General features: G+C 40.8%; 1 long non-coding RNA gene across 11 annotated transcripts in view; it reads right to left on the reverse strand.

Annotated features, from left to right (window-relative positions):
- The window catches only part of LOC116428552 (uncharacterized), an 84,267-nt gene that overhangs the window by 37,779 nt on the left and 31,535 nt on the right, over window positions 1–14,953 (reverse strand). The gene's annotated exons all lie outside the window — the stretch shown is intronic.

The following is a 14,953-nucleotide window of genomic DNA, read 5'->3' on the forward strand; positions in this document are numbered from 1 at the left end:
GTCGAGAGGATCGGCAGCCGTCGTGTTGCTGACTTATCTCGAACGTTAGGCGGAACGTTATATTCAGGTGGATGATGTTAAACGCCAAGGCCAGCGCGACACGTAACGCTGCGATGATAATATGAAGCACATGGCGAAGGCTAAATTATTAATGGGCACACGCGTTGATCGCGGGAGGACGTAAGATCTGATTTACGCCAGGACAGATGTAATCGGTGAACGCGTCGGGCGATGTGGTCATATGGTAATTAACGAACACCTTCCTCCTCCGCGGTCCGATTTAATTGACACGAGATTTTGAATATTAAACAGCCTCGTTTCGCGGAGATACGTGGGTGAGAAAAGAGCGTCGGTTTTCTGGTTGCGTGGATAATATCGATTTACATTAATTTGCCGGAAAAAATTGGGTTAGTGGATTATGAGATTTGTTAAATTGCAGAGCGAATTGATTGGGCGGCGGAATATCGATTGGAAAAAAAGCAAGTAGTGGGAATATATGCTTGTATACAGTTTTAATAGGGTGATGTGCGTAGTTGAATATTTAAATGAAAACTACTAGTTTGATTTGTATTAATTTGATGAGTCTATTTTGGTCGTGTCGATTTAAGGAAGATATTTTAAGGAAAGTGAATATGAGGAAATGTAAATTAGATTCGGTATCGGATTACTAAGAATTCTATACAGAATAAAGATTCGAATGAATCCTTAGTGTTTTTGGATTAATTAGAAATCGGTGGGATCAATGATGAAGTAAACAAGTTTTTGTTTAAATCCAACTGTGGCATTAAAATTGATGGTTGTAGAAACATTCGCGGGGCGATCAATAATTCACAAATCAAACGCGTATCAAGGGCACCGCGACGATACGAGCGTGCAGGCAGGGGAAAATGGTGGACGCGATGGATTTGAGAGTATCCCCGTTAGTACGATGATTCACGAGCATTGAATTCACGGAATTCGAGCACAGAGCACTGTTTATTAGAGGAACATTCCGACTGCTTGTGTACGTTACTTAACACAAGGCTGCCCGGCACTTAACAATAATTTACGGCGTTGGCCTCTCGTACGCACAGCATCTGGTCTCCGGTTCGGCTGTTACAGAAAAAGCTGGAGCAAGAAACTCAAGGGAAAAAGAGTATTGTTGCTTTATTCGTCGAATGGAAATCGGATTCCACGCGAAAGAATTCGTTTCTGGAGAATTCATTAGCACCGTGTCTTTCACGCTTTCTCGGACGCTCCCATCTTGTTAGACATTTATCATCGAGTCTTTGTGGGAAAATGAAATATTTTTATACAAGAAATACATCGCTGAAACTTTATAAATTACTCCTATAAGAATCGTTACATTTAAGAGAAATTTTCGTCACGTCGAATCGCCAATTTTTCAAACTATAAAATTCATATTATAATTTTTATAAATGAACCTGTTTAAAGATTATGTTCGAATTAAATTTATGAATTGACTGACGAATACAAACACCAGACATAAAATCAACAAATAATGAAAAACACTGAATCGTCCAATTATTCTGAAAAATGGTAAATCGATCATTAACTTCAAAATTTCATTCACTACTCAATTCCTGACAATGTTCGAATAAATCCATTACACGTTGGAATATACGTATCGCCCGAACTCGTTCTACAATTGTATTTTGCGCTGTTACGTTTCAAATTTTTTTGTTAAAAAAAAAGGTATACGGAAAACTGGATTATCAAACGGACACTCGCAGCCACTCACGTTTCACGGAATTGTTAATCCCGCCGCAGCGTAAATATTTTATTTACGTATCAGTTGCGTATGCTCATCTATACACACGCGCACACACACATATATATATGTATATATATGTATTTTTTTCAAACGAAGAAACACCCATAAAACTTCGTATCGCGGATCAGTTTTCATTCCATCTCCGTTGGCCGGGGGATTACGATCTGGTTAACGATCGCTGGTTTACGCGCTTTTCGACGATATTACCGTCGTTTATGGCGGCGTAACCGGTTGCGATGCACGCTGACGATCAATTACAATGTACGCCATAAGAAATTATTACTTAAGAAATCGCTCGGCCGTTACTCCCCGTTAATGCCCGATTATCGGGATTTATTGCGTAATTCAATTAACAACGCTCAGCACGAATAATTAGACCGCGACCACGGTATCGTTGATGGCAAAGGGTTTCTTGTTGCGTCGCGGATCCCGCGGCAAATTACTGCTAATTATTGCCCTTTTAATTGTAAAACCGTAACGGCGTTAAACTGAATTTTGTAACAACTCCTTCGCCGGCGACGACGATAACTATTACTCGGAGAATTGCCCTGAAATTAATTATCTCCCGGGATGAATGGTTAAGCCCGATCTTCCTTTCCATTCGACGGTATTCCTAGCTTTACGTTTCAACGTTTCTATAATATAATCCCGCGAAAAGTTCCCCCGCGTCTGTTCGTTTAATTCGCGAAACACTGATACGCCTTTATCTTACGTCTGAAATACGGGCCGCTCGGAAAAGCGAACCTGTTAACTCCACGCTTTTTGCAGCTTTTCCGATATCACCGCCATTTACGACTCCGAGATGGAAGAGTAATTTTATCGGCACTAAAAGCCGAATAATTTATTTCGAACGTCAACGTAATTAAATCACAATTTTATAGACGCATTTATGACGACAGAAGGTTACACATAAATCCAGCGTAGCTGCTGAGCGTCTGAACGAGACGAAAATAGTACGGAAACAACATCAGAAGTCCAATACAAACAACCAGTAATCAGCAAACAGTGGTTTTTGTGCAGTTATAACACGAGTGTATGGAACATAAAGCAGACAAATATTCGTAACAATTTAAAAATACTATTACTCTATCCTCATCTTATCAAAATCCCAAACAAGAAATTTTCCACTCAACCCTTTCTTCCTCGCGTCACTTTTGGAATAAAAATTGTAACAATACATACTTTTCGTCATCTCCATATATTTATCACAATATTCAGGCGAAACTATGTTTCTTTAACCCCTTGACGTGTTATTTACTTTCTCTACTAAGCTCGTGTAACATTTTACTATCCATTTGGAAGGAATGCAACATAATTGTCCATTCTACCTTAAGTGGAAATTTCATTTGAAGATAATACATTGATAATACCAAATAGTTTTTTACTTCGATCCATGGGCAATGAACGACATTGATTTTCGTTAAATTAATCTAGAAATCTTCATCGCGAGTCTCACTCGTTATTACATGACAAGGGGTTAAAATCAATAGTACTCAACACTTCCAAGAAATCAATAATCTCGAAACAAGGAGACCAGAACCCATTCGCACTTGCGTCAGTCCCAGCACCAAGAAACTTCTGCCTCCCATAAAGGTCGAAACAAAGTCCACGCTGGAATCATCGCAAACACACGCAACGCTCTAATACACCTGCAAACGCGAATGTCTAAACATCGTGTCTTCAGCGGCCGCTGTGTTCACAGCTCCGGCGACATTAGGATCGTCCCGGTGTGCCGCGGACACCTCTCAATACCTTACTTAGCCCCCAGATCTGTTTGAGCAGCGTATATTCCCTGGCAGCAACATAAAGCCACCCTACGCAATCCCCGCGAATAAACATGTCACTTTTATTTGAACAACTCTGCGGGTCGCCGTAAGTCTCCCGGCTGGAGCCGGAGATAAGTCTCGGGTTCGAGGGTCGAAGGATTCCGCCGGCGAACGGAGATCGAGAAAAATGCAAATTCAGCCTGGCTGGCTGATCTCTCCCCTGGATCTCTTCCCCTTCCTTCGGCGTAAGGAAGCAGCAACGTGGACACTCGCGATGACGATCAGCATGACGACGAGGATGATGCTGATGCTGATGATGCTGATGATGATGATGATGATGATGATGATGATCATGATGATGATGATGATCATGATGATGATGATGATGATGATGATGATGATGATGATGATGATGGCGATATGCGAGCGATACGTAGGCGGCTCGTCAGTGTTTCCTCGACAAAGGGAACGCCGGTGTTAGGCGGTTGACGGGTGATCGATTCGGCCGATCGCCGCTCGATCCTGATTTACGCCCTCATAAATAATGGGGCCCTTTGCGCCTCCGTGCAATCCTGTCACGGGAATCTCTATGCGGGCCGATCGGATCCGATCGGATCGATCGCCGCGGCCCGGGTCATCGATCCGTCAAACTGTCGGTTCCTCGCCCCGGGCCACGCAACGCGCAGAATGGAGAGGAAGGAACGTGTCATAACGAACAGTGTCGTGTAAAACGTCACGCGTTACGTTCCTTCTCTACGCCATTAGCGACGAACCCGGAGGAGAGCGGACAATTACGGCGGACTATTTTTCGCGGGGACGCGCGAACGACCGTTCGGGATTTTCGATTTTTCTTGAATGGTATTGTCGAGGAATGGGTTTTGTTGGCTTTTGGTTAGGGGATTTGGGGTTTGCGTATCGGTGGTTTTGGGGAGGTTTTGATTTTGAGGGTTGAGTTGAGTTTCTTGTGTTTCGGGTGTTAGTTGTTTGTATTTTAGGGTTTCTTTGAAAGGTTGTTCTGACGTTTTAGTATTTCGAGAGGCGTGTAAAAGTAGGTTTGAGGAAGTTTCTTTGTTAGTGATTCTGAGTTGAAGTGTGAATAATTAGTATCGATACAGTTTAGGAATTTTTGTAATTATGAATGGTTTCTGCTGCTTCCTGATGAATTTATTATTTTTCAATATTTGAATATTTCTGGAAGACTGTATTTCGAAGTTAATATGTTCCCTTGCTGGAGTTTCATTTCCCGAAAGGGCTGAAGTTCCGAACGTAGAATAACAGAGTTCTCTGTAAAATCACGCTTGAAATTCCTCTTTTTCGCCATTAGTTCTAAATGGGAAAAGTACGAACAGTTATTACGAACACACTCCTTTTTTTACGAAACTCTACAAACGACGTTGTTCCATACGCGTTCGAGACTTCAATTCAGAACTGAATTACTGATTACTGTGACGGGACTCGCGCGGAACGACTCGTTAACTTTTAAACGCATTGTTTTACCATTTGACAACATACCTATTGTTCGTTTGATTGTTTCCAAAGCCCCGTTATGTCTCAACGAAATCAACAATCGCTTCAGGAATGCTCACAATGGTTAGTTTGTCATTTATCCGCCTCGTTCGTTCTACAACCATTCGGGAAACCCTAAAAAACTCGCATTACTTTGTAAGATACGTTCCAAAGTATCCAAAACCTTCAGCGGAGCGAGCTAAACAATCTTCTATTGTTCCAATAATTCAATAACTCCTGTACCGCATCGTGCTCGAAGCATGAATACTCCGACGTCACCAAACCGACGACAATCGTCCTCAAAGGGCTGAACCTAATACCCAAGAGGATCACGAGGATCTGTCCTCCGTAGATTGACACCGCGACGGTTACACGGGCATTCGAACTTCGATTTACAACGGTATAAAGCCTAGGAGCACGGCGATGCTGTCCGTTCGAAAATATTGCACCGACCCTGATTGCCGTAACTGAAAGGAGCAGTGAAATAAATGCCTGAAACACTAAATACGCCCTTACGAGCCTGATATACGAGCCGCGGCGCGTTAAGTGGAACTGCAAAAAAGGGGCCCTATTGAAGCGAATTGATATTTATTAGGGTTACCGTATCGAGGAAACGTTTAATTGAGTTACCCCGCGAGCGCAGTTAATCGCGATTTAACGGCGGATAATGACGTAATAATTTTGTACAGTGTGCACTGCGATCGATCGCCGGTGACCATTACAACCGGTTGCACTATAATAAACGGCGCCAATCCCCGCGAAGGGTACGTAAACCGGGTATCGTTAACTCGTCTTTCGAGGTAAAACTAAATGAAAATTGACTCGCGGTACAGGCCTTGCTTCTTCTTCCCTCCTTCTCCTCCTCCTCTTCGTCCTCTTCTTCTTCTTCCTCCTTTTTTTACGACTGTTCCTTCATTCCGGTTAATGTCCAATGAACATTTAAATTACGTTTTTACGCCGGCATAACCGAACACGCGTAACACCGGCGACTACACCGTGTTACACGGCCCCCTTACCGCTTTCCCCCTATCGTTTTTTCTTTCGTTTCTTGTGAAACAACGTGCAAGCGTTTCCTTAAGTGAAACTGTCGATATTAATTGGGGATAACGTTTCGTGTACCCTTAATTTATTCGTTGTAACGAGTAATTTGTTTCTTAATTATATTTCGCTTCTTGTCGTTCCTCGAGGATAGCAATTTGTCTTTAGAGATAATGCTTTTCGCTTGTGTTCGTTAAATGATTTAACGTAATGGTAGATCTGAGGTTAAACCAGATTCTTTTTTACTTCCTTCAATTAATTAATAGCGAGTCGTTGTTCAATATTCGATTTTATAAGTCACTTAATTACCTACGTGTCGTTCTATTGAATTCAACGAATCTTCCAAATAGAATATTGAAAAAGAAATGATACGCAAGAGTTATTGAGTTCCTAATTATAATGCCATACCTTCTAATAACAGTATCCATAGTTTCAATTGAACTGTCTTTATATAAAGAACAGAATTACGGTCACCGCTAATAAGTCATAATTACAACTTCGAGCTGTCATCTAAGATCGATAGCCGCGAATGAATAATCGAATTATTCAAATAACGAGAGATTGATACGCGGTTTCCTTTCTCCCGATATTAAAGACAACGACGCGTGATTCAATCTTTTCCGGTAAAAGTTTCTAAACGTTTGAAAACTTTTCGCCCGCGGAGGGTTAATAATCTACTGGAAAGGATTTATTCAAAAATTCAACACACAGGTCCGTGCGTTCACCTTTCCCGCCGCAGTACGGAATTGCCTCGTTAAAAACGTCATTGTGACCCGGCGGCTCCCTTAGCTTTACGTACCGTGTAAAACTATGATCGCCCTTACATAGTCATCACCGCCAGACGCTGAGGCAGCGAACTCCAATCTTATCCGTTCATCTCAAACGCCTTCGAAAACATTAATCAGTCTCCGTTCTACAAAGCAAAATTTTATTCCCTCGTTTAAACGCCACTTCGCCACGAATGTCGTCGGATCAACGGATAAAACGGCACCTACATGCTCCTCCCACCCGTTTCTGATTAACTTCTCCGCAATATCCATTCCGCTAGAACGAATTTACACTCGTAAATTCCCCGCTGAATCCATAACAGAAAAAAAGCGGTGTTTCTGTTCAGCGGCAGTTCTCGTTAATTAGCTTTGAAAGATTTGTATTTGCATAATTATTCACTGTCCAGCAGTAGGCCGAACAGTCGTCGGTAGTAAAAATGTTAACAGTCAAGGCATTAAGATAACGCGAAGTGACTGGTTCACTACGAAATAATTTCAGCCCATTTGGATCACGTAGAATGAAAAATATCCCATTATCGTTGCAGGGTTTTTTTTACACGGTATAACCTCTAATTGAATTACACGAGTAGATAAATGGCGAGTCGGAGACGAAATTATTGAATATTTTAAATATTCTTGCAGTATGAATGATTGAATTCCAAACTAATTAAGATCGTAGGAAATTTGAATCAGAGAAAATAGCAACTCTTTTGATCGAAGTTCTGTTGTATACATAAATAAATGTGTATCTAATAATACAATGATATGGTAATATACAGATATTACTATTTACTATATTATAACACCCTATCATTTATAATGTAACTCAAATTTATGAATTTATTGTATCACAACGACCAATCATAGTAATATAGTAACCAATAGTAACATCTAATATATTGCCATATTATTGAGTCATTAGATACTATTTATTCACTACATTATATCAATAAACACTAATTAATTAACAACCCATTGAAAATCTAGTTACCAATGTAGACGATTGAAATAATAATGGTAATCAGTAATCGGTTCATCGTGCCAATGTTACCAGATGATTGTACAGTACGATAATTACACGAACAGCACACGAGTGTCAAAAATGCTCAACGGACACAGCTGCTCGGATTTCGTCCCGAATCGCCCGTGTTTTTTTTCCCTCAATAAAACCCACATCGGGTTCTTCCGGTCACGGCGCAGGACTCGCAGCCACCATCATTTCAGCCGGTTTGCACCTGTCCTGAACAGGTGAGGAGTCTGATTCCGCCGTTGCACAGTCCACGTGCCCTCACGGAACCGTTCTAGGCCCGGGACACCGTTTTTTTTCTTTTTCGTTATTTATCGTTGAATGGGAATCAGCAATCGAGGCCGCGGTAGGTGGAACAGCGGACGCGTGGTTAACGATTTCTTTTTTTGTTCTGGGAGGAAGTCCCTTGTCATTACCGAGTGTGTCGCAATTAAGAATAGTTTATGGTCGTCGGAACGAGGGAATGAGTTTTGGGGTGGTGTTCGATGGAGACCTCGATATGGCTTTTCCAAACAGATTGGAAGATTCTTGAGCTTTTTCAGTGTAATGACACAACGGAATTTTTATGTAAATCGTTGATTAAAGCGGTTGCCGATTTGGTTGATGAATTATTAATAAAAGAAGATACATCCGTTGTTCAGTTTAATATTAGCAAATCATTCAAGTAATTGCTATATTAATATTTTACGAATTAAACTGGATCAATAAATGAACCATTAAATTAGCATTTAATTAGAGCGACGTCTCTATAATTCGACTGTAATTCACTAAAGACAGTACTCACTGAAACTGAAATCGTACCTATTACAACAGAAATGTTTCACAACGATCCCATTGACAGTGAACTACATTTTCATCTCACTTGAATAACATATCATCGATCTCCGTTAATTTCTCTCAAAAATGTCCCCAGAACATCAAGTACAATTATAATTCCATTAAAAAGTCCCATCGAATACTTCCAAATGTTCTCACGCGGGCCACGCAAACAATGAACCAGGAAATCTCGAAAGGGATGTTTTAAACGTTAAGCCGCCTAATTACTCTAACTGGAACGGAAGCATTAGACCGGGTCGAAATAAGCGCTAGCCATCCCGGCGCGGCGGATACGCCGCTGTAGGTAAATGTTGCAGGTAAAAAAGTGAACTGCGCATTAAAGCGGGCGACGTGCAGAAGGAGGATAATAAAAAGGTATAAGGCATCGGGTGTGGAGTGCAAGTGTTCGCAACGCGACGTGGGTGTCGTCTGCAAGGACACAACGGACGCGCCTCGTGTAATTCCACTCGGGCTACGGTGGAAGAGTAGGCTGAGGAGAGGGGGGGAGAGAGACAGAGAGAGAGAGAGAGAGAGAGAGAGAGAGAGAGAGAGAGAGAGAGAGAGAGAGAGAGAGAGAGAGAGAGAGAGAGAGAGGAAAAAAATGGTATCTCGTATCGCGATATCTCGGGCAGAGGCGGACTCCGAGAGGAGCAAGAACTTCTGGATCTCGATTTACGGATACTTAAAACACACCCACGAGTATAGTGTTCCCTGGGCATTACGGAAAACTTCTGATATCGATTATGAACGACCTTGCTTCGTCGACTCCTCCGGATTATCGTCAACCGGGAACTTGTAACTTTGTTTCAAGTAGCTTTAGAGATTTTGTTCTCGATAGCGGGACAGTTGGATCCCGATTATTCGAACGGTACTTCTTCCCATGCGCTCGCTGCCAGGGTGTGACCGAAGTTATTAACGCGTATTCGAAACTTCGGATGGACGGAGACAGGAATGAACTGTTAATGATTCGCATCAGTGATTTAATTGATCTTGCGGCGTGCAAGGGAACGTATTACTTGGAAATTGAGTTCAATATGGATCTGTGTAGCGAGTCGTTTGCGACGGTTTATGGGCTTGAAAAATTATCAATAATTATGGAAACTGGTGTAGATTGAACGTATCGACGAACATTGAAATAATGGGAATTCGTTTTATTTGAATTATTTGTATTTTTTTAATCCGTATGATTTCATTCGCAGCTGATGAAGCTGTTTTATCGTTAGTTTACTAGAATTATTCAACAGGTTAACGATTGATAAAAGTAATATTTAATAAATATTCGAGAGAAGTAAATAAGATTCGTCAAACTCAGTTCAAAGCCTTCGTCACAACTGTGACACGGTATAGAGTTAATATTTTCGTTAATATTCTGTATATAATATATTTGTTCTAATTGTAATTCAATTTGAATTTTAATCTAGTATTTTGTAACGAAGTCTGCCGAGGCGTTAATATTTCGACCGTTTAACTGTGTCAAGCGCTCGATCGTCAACCACGGGAAGGAAACATCGACACGGATGGCGGCGGGTTAAATACATTTTCGCGGCGTTTAGATCCAGAATAATTATTTGCCGGCGAATTATCTCCAGTTATAGGAAGCGCAATAACGACGCTAATCCTCTGTCAATATCTCCGACGGCGTTCAACTTCGGTGTAACTTGCCGGGCGGCTGAAAATCGGCCACTTCGAAGCGATTAAGCAACCAAAGTGGTCACCTAATGAGAACAGTTAACGCGTTTAACTAGTTAGCCACGGTATTTCATTAAACACTCGAAAACGGGTCCATTTAACACCTGTTAAGCCCCGCCTCGGATTAACTGTATCAGTGTTTAACCTAATCGTCGCCGCGCGGCTCGATGCGCCTCGCGAAATTGCTCGCGAAACTTCCGTGGACCTTAATTCTTCAATCAGGATTTCCTCTACCTTTTTAGGTAACCGTTGCACGAAGCTACCGCGGATTTACATTTCCGGCGGGATGAGGGAGCTTCGAGAGAGTCCGGATGGATTATGCGGAATAATTTTGCAAATATTAAATTTAATAACAGTTAAATAAAGCCGGCTGTCTCGGCGCGTAGGATGCCGAGCGATCCACTTCGCTTTGTTTTCCCGTAAAATTCGTGAAACGAATTTCCCCCGGATCGCATGTTTCGATTTATTCCCTTCCAAAGGGTCGGAAATATTTTGCTTTGCTTTTTCGTGAAATTCGTGAAACGAGTTTCCTCTCCTTTGGTTGTTTCTATTTATTCGTTTGCGCGGAATTTGAGACGGAACATCTTCTTGAGGAAAGTGGTTATCATACTCGAATTTGGAACGATTAAGGCTGTGTTTAAGATAATGTTACAGATATTACAGTTTTGTGTTATATATTTGGAGTATATTGGAAGGACTATCGAGTGATTCATTATTTTGAAAAATTTTTATTTAGTTATGTTACGTGTTTACGGGTACGTTCAATTTGGAGAAGCTTTTCCAAGGAAACTTTCAATCGATCCGAGCGAATTTCACGGCGACAGACGCGACGAGTGAAAAATCGGGAATGCTGTTCGAGTTAATACGCAATTACCCTCAACACTTTTCCCGCAGCTTAATTAACGCAAAGTTTGCGAAAGGGAAAAGTGAAGTAGAGCGGCACAATGGAGAAAACATTAAAGATAAGCACGCGAAAGTGCAAGGAAAGGAATTATTCGCGAAACGCGCCGTTTGTTATGCAAACAAGGCTTAGGTGGCTGAAAATATTGCCGCTTTTAATAACATTCGCAGCAAAATTGTAAGTAGACTTAAGATGAAGTCGTAATTATTACCCGGCTACATATTTTCTCTCTTTAGACCGTTCCCGCGACGCGTTTAAAGACGAAAAAACTAAATATACTATTCCGTTCGAGTAATCGTGCTCTTCTTATTTGGCTCGGTTAGAAAGTCGTTTAATTAAATAATGTTTAAACAGTCCCGTTTCATTTTACCTGTCTTCTCGTCAATTTATATTCTGTTTCACGGAATAATTTTCCGAGCTCGGTATTCAGCTTTTAATGAAAATGTTTTCCGCCCGCTGTCAAAACCACATGCTATTCGGACCAAATGACATTAAAAAAAAAAGAGACAATCAATGAAATTGTCACGTATGTGAATATTTCGATTCCAATAACCGCGTTGCGCTGAAAACACGTAGTTTATTTCATGACGTGTACCGTGCGCCACTAAAGAGAGGAGTTTTATAATAGTCCGAATTAAATGCAGTGGAATCGTGTTGTCAGTAGTTTCAAATTGAAAATTTATACAACAAAATATAGCTTTGAAATAAATATAAAGCACTGTTCGCTGCGATCACTTTATTATCAATATTCTCACCGACGACGAATATAATCAACTTAAACAACAAAACATCTTTCTAAATCCAACGAAACGTCTCACCTACAAAATTATTTTAAGATCAAACAAAAAGTTTCATCTTCCGAATCACTTTGAAATTAAACAAACAATCTATCAACCGTAAAATCATTCTGAAATCAAATAAAAAATCTCATCGTTAAAATTATTTTGAAACCAAACAAACAATCACTCAACTACAACATCTCTCTGAAATCAAAGAAAAAATCTCATCTACTAAATCATTTGTAAATCAACCAAGAAATCTCTCGTCCTGAAAACCATCTCAAAATCAAACCGATTCTCCGCACGCAATTTCTCTCCGCAAACAAGCGGCAAGTTGCCTCCGAAACCCTCTCGATTCACCTAACACGAACGCGACGTATCTGTTCCCGTTTCACGAAACGCGTCGCCGTTGCATTACATTGTGCAATAATGAAGACAAAACGGTCCTCCGTTTTGACAAGGAGCGCGGCGCTTATTTATGCCGGTAAGTAATGCGTCCGCGGAGACGAATGGCGCGCGAGCGACAATGGCGGCCGCGATTTTCTCCTCCAGCGAGCGCACGCAGCCATTGTGCGTTTTTAACGCGTTACTCACGTTGGTTATTTTAACTAATGACAGTCAAATGCAATTACATCAGGTCCCATGCCCTTGCCGGAAGCGCCCACATAACGAGCTCTCCGTGTCCGCTCGCGATGGTGTAAGGCCTGTAAGGCTGCGCCGCATGCCTGACGCATGACGCCAGGGCACTTTAAGAGGCAACTGTATCGACGCGCGATCCCCGCAACGCGACGACGGAATTATACAATGTAATAACGATTAACCGAGTTGCTTGAATTTCACGCTTCGACGAACCGTCGATAACGTGCCATTTATAAACAGTTGGGAGTTGAATTGATGACTGGCGCGACCGCATGGGGTCAAAAGGTGTCTTTCTGGTTTACCGTTTTATAGTTTTCATTGGTTACTTGCGACCGTATGGACGAATAATAAATTAGTAATCGAGAATGTTACGAATTACGAAATAAAATAATAGAAAATTGGGCGAGAACAAATGGAAATTGATCAATCGGCGGAATTCCTCAGCTTGGCTAAGTGATCTGATAGGTGTAGTAGTTGCGAGTCTGGCCTCTGGCCTCTCGTCGACCCCGAATACGTTTTCTCGAACAGCTTTTCCGCGCGCGGAACTTGTTGAACGTTCGCTAGAATTGATCAACTGAACCCTGAAATAAGCATTACGCCTCGCAGCAGCTCTACAAAACTTTAAATAGGCGCGGCGGAACCGGATGACGTATCAAGTCGGAAATAGTTAAAATGTCTCCTTGAATGTAGCTAGGGTCGGCCGGAATTGAATTGGTTAATTGGTAGGGAAAGAAATGCGATACTTAGGAAGGTGGTTCAATTGAATTGTTATTATTCTTTGTATCCGTTAATTGAGAAAACGTGAAGAGTTTTTATAGTGAGTGACGTAAGTATTTTGATGGATACCTGAGGCATAGGATTATTCTTAAAATGGAAGTTACGTTCGTAGACAAACATTTTAACGAGCTGCAAAAATAGAAGAAATGTAAGTGGAGTACTCTCAGGGTTGAAGTGCATAATAATTTGAAAAAATGAAGGCTATATAGAATTAAATGCATGATAATGTGACTTATAAATTTGAATATTATAGCATTCACGTCTACGAACGTGTTAATGATTTAGATTAAGACTTTAAGTTCTTCATTGAAGTTCTTTCATCAATGATGGTAATACTCGCATTTTTAAATTGATTTTTCTTCTCTTCGCTAGATATTTATGGACACCGAGTGTATAAAGGTTAGCAGACTAGACATCGACAAAGTTTTCACGAGATATTGAACGAGAGGCATCAATTGGCTTAACAAGCCTCTACACTGTTATTTGAAAGCCACCGAGTATACCGAGGATCACGGTATCCATTTTCTTACGATCGTAAAATATTTATCTAACGCGAGTTCACAGCATTGTATGTACTACCCGCTCGCGCAATTCGTTACGCGAATTGTATTTTTAATTGACGAAGTCCATCTAATTGCACTATAATTCCGCGGAAGTCATAGTCATTTTATCCCGCCGTTTGCGAGTTCCTTATCTGCCCATTGTGAGCCCAATTCTTCTCTCCGTGTTGTTCAAACTATAATTCATCTGTAGCGTTACGATATTATCTTTCAGCGGGCATTAAGTATTTTAACCGAGGAAGGAAGGATTAAATAACATTTAGACACGCATATTGCATGTCACGTCCATTTATCAACGAATGTATAATATGTTTACAGCTAACCTGTCACGTTATTATAATCTGCACATCGAACCTAACCGTTTTAACGCTAAAATTACCGAGCGATTACGGTGACTCATTTCCAACTTTTATCAAAATTAGAACACGTTTCTTGAGATTCGAAGGGTCTGCTGGTATTGTATCTATACAAATAAACGAATTTAATTAAAAATCTCCGGCAACGACGCTTTTGTGACTTAAATACTTGCAAAATAAAAATTCTCGAGCGAGACAATTGACTGCTCCGATAGTTTTAGCGTTAAATAATTTCCATCTTACCCTTGAACTGAATTTTTATAATTCTCTTATCACATTGATCCCTTGCCCGATAATTTAATTTCATAATTAATGTCGTTAAAAATACTTATGATTAATAATCTACTTATATTAATTAAGCCAATACTCTACTTTAGGAGAATAACGATTTCCACGCTCTTCCTTTCTCTAAATGAACTCTGAACCATACAAATTAGTAACAAGAAACATAATGCTCCATTCTGATTCAAAGAAACTGACATTTAAACTCGTTGAACTATATTCGAAGTCTCCTCCACGAGTCTATCACGATATTATAAAAGGATGATTCGTTTTCTA

The sequence above is a fragment of the Nomia melanderi genome, chromosome 1, assembly GCF_051020985.1.
Source record: "Nomia melanderi isolate GNS246 chromosome 1, iyNomMela1, whole genome shotgun sequence".
NCBI lineage: Eukaryota > Metazoa > Arthropoda > Insecta > Hymenoptera > Halictidae > Nomia > Nomia melanderi.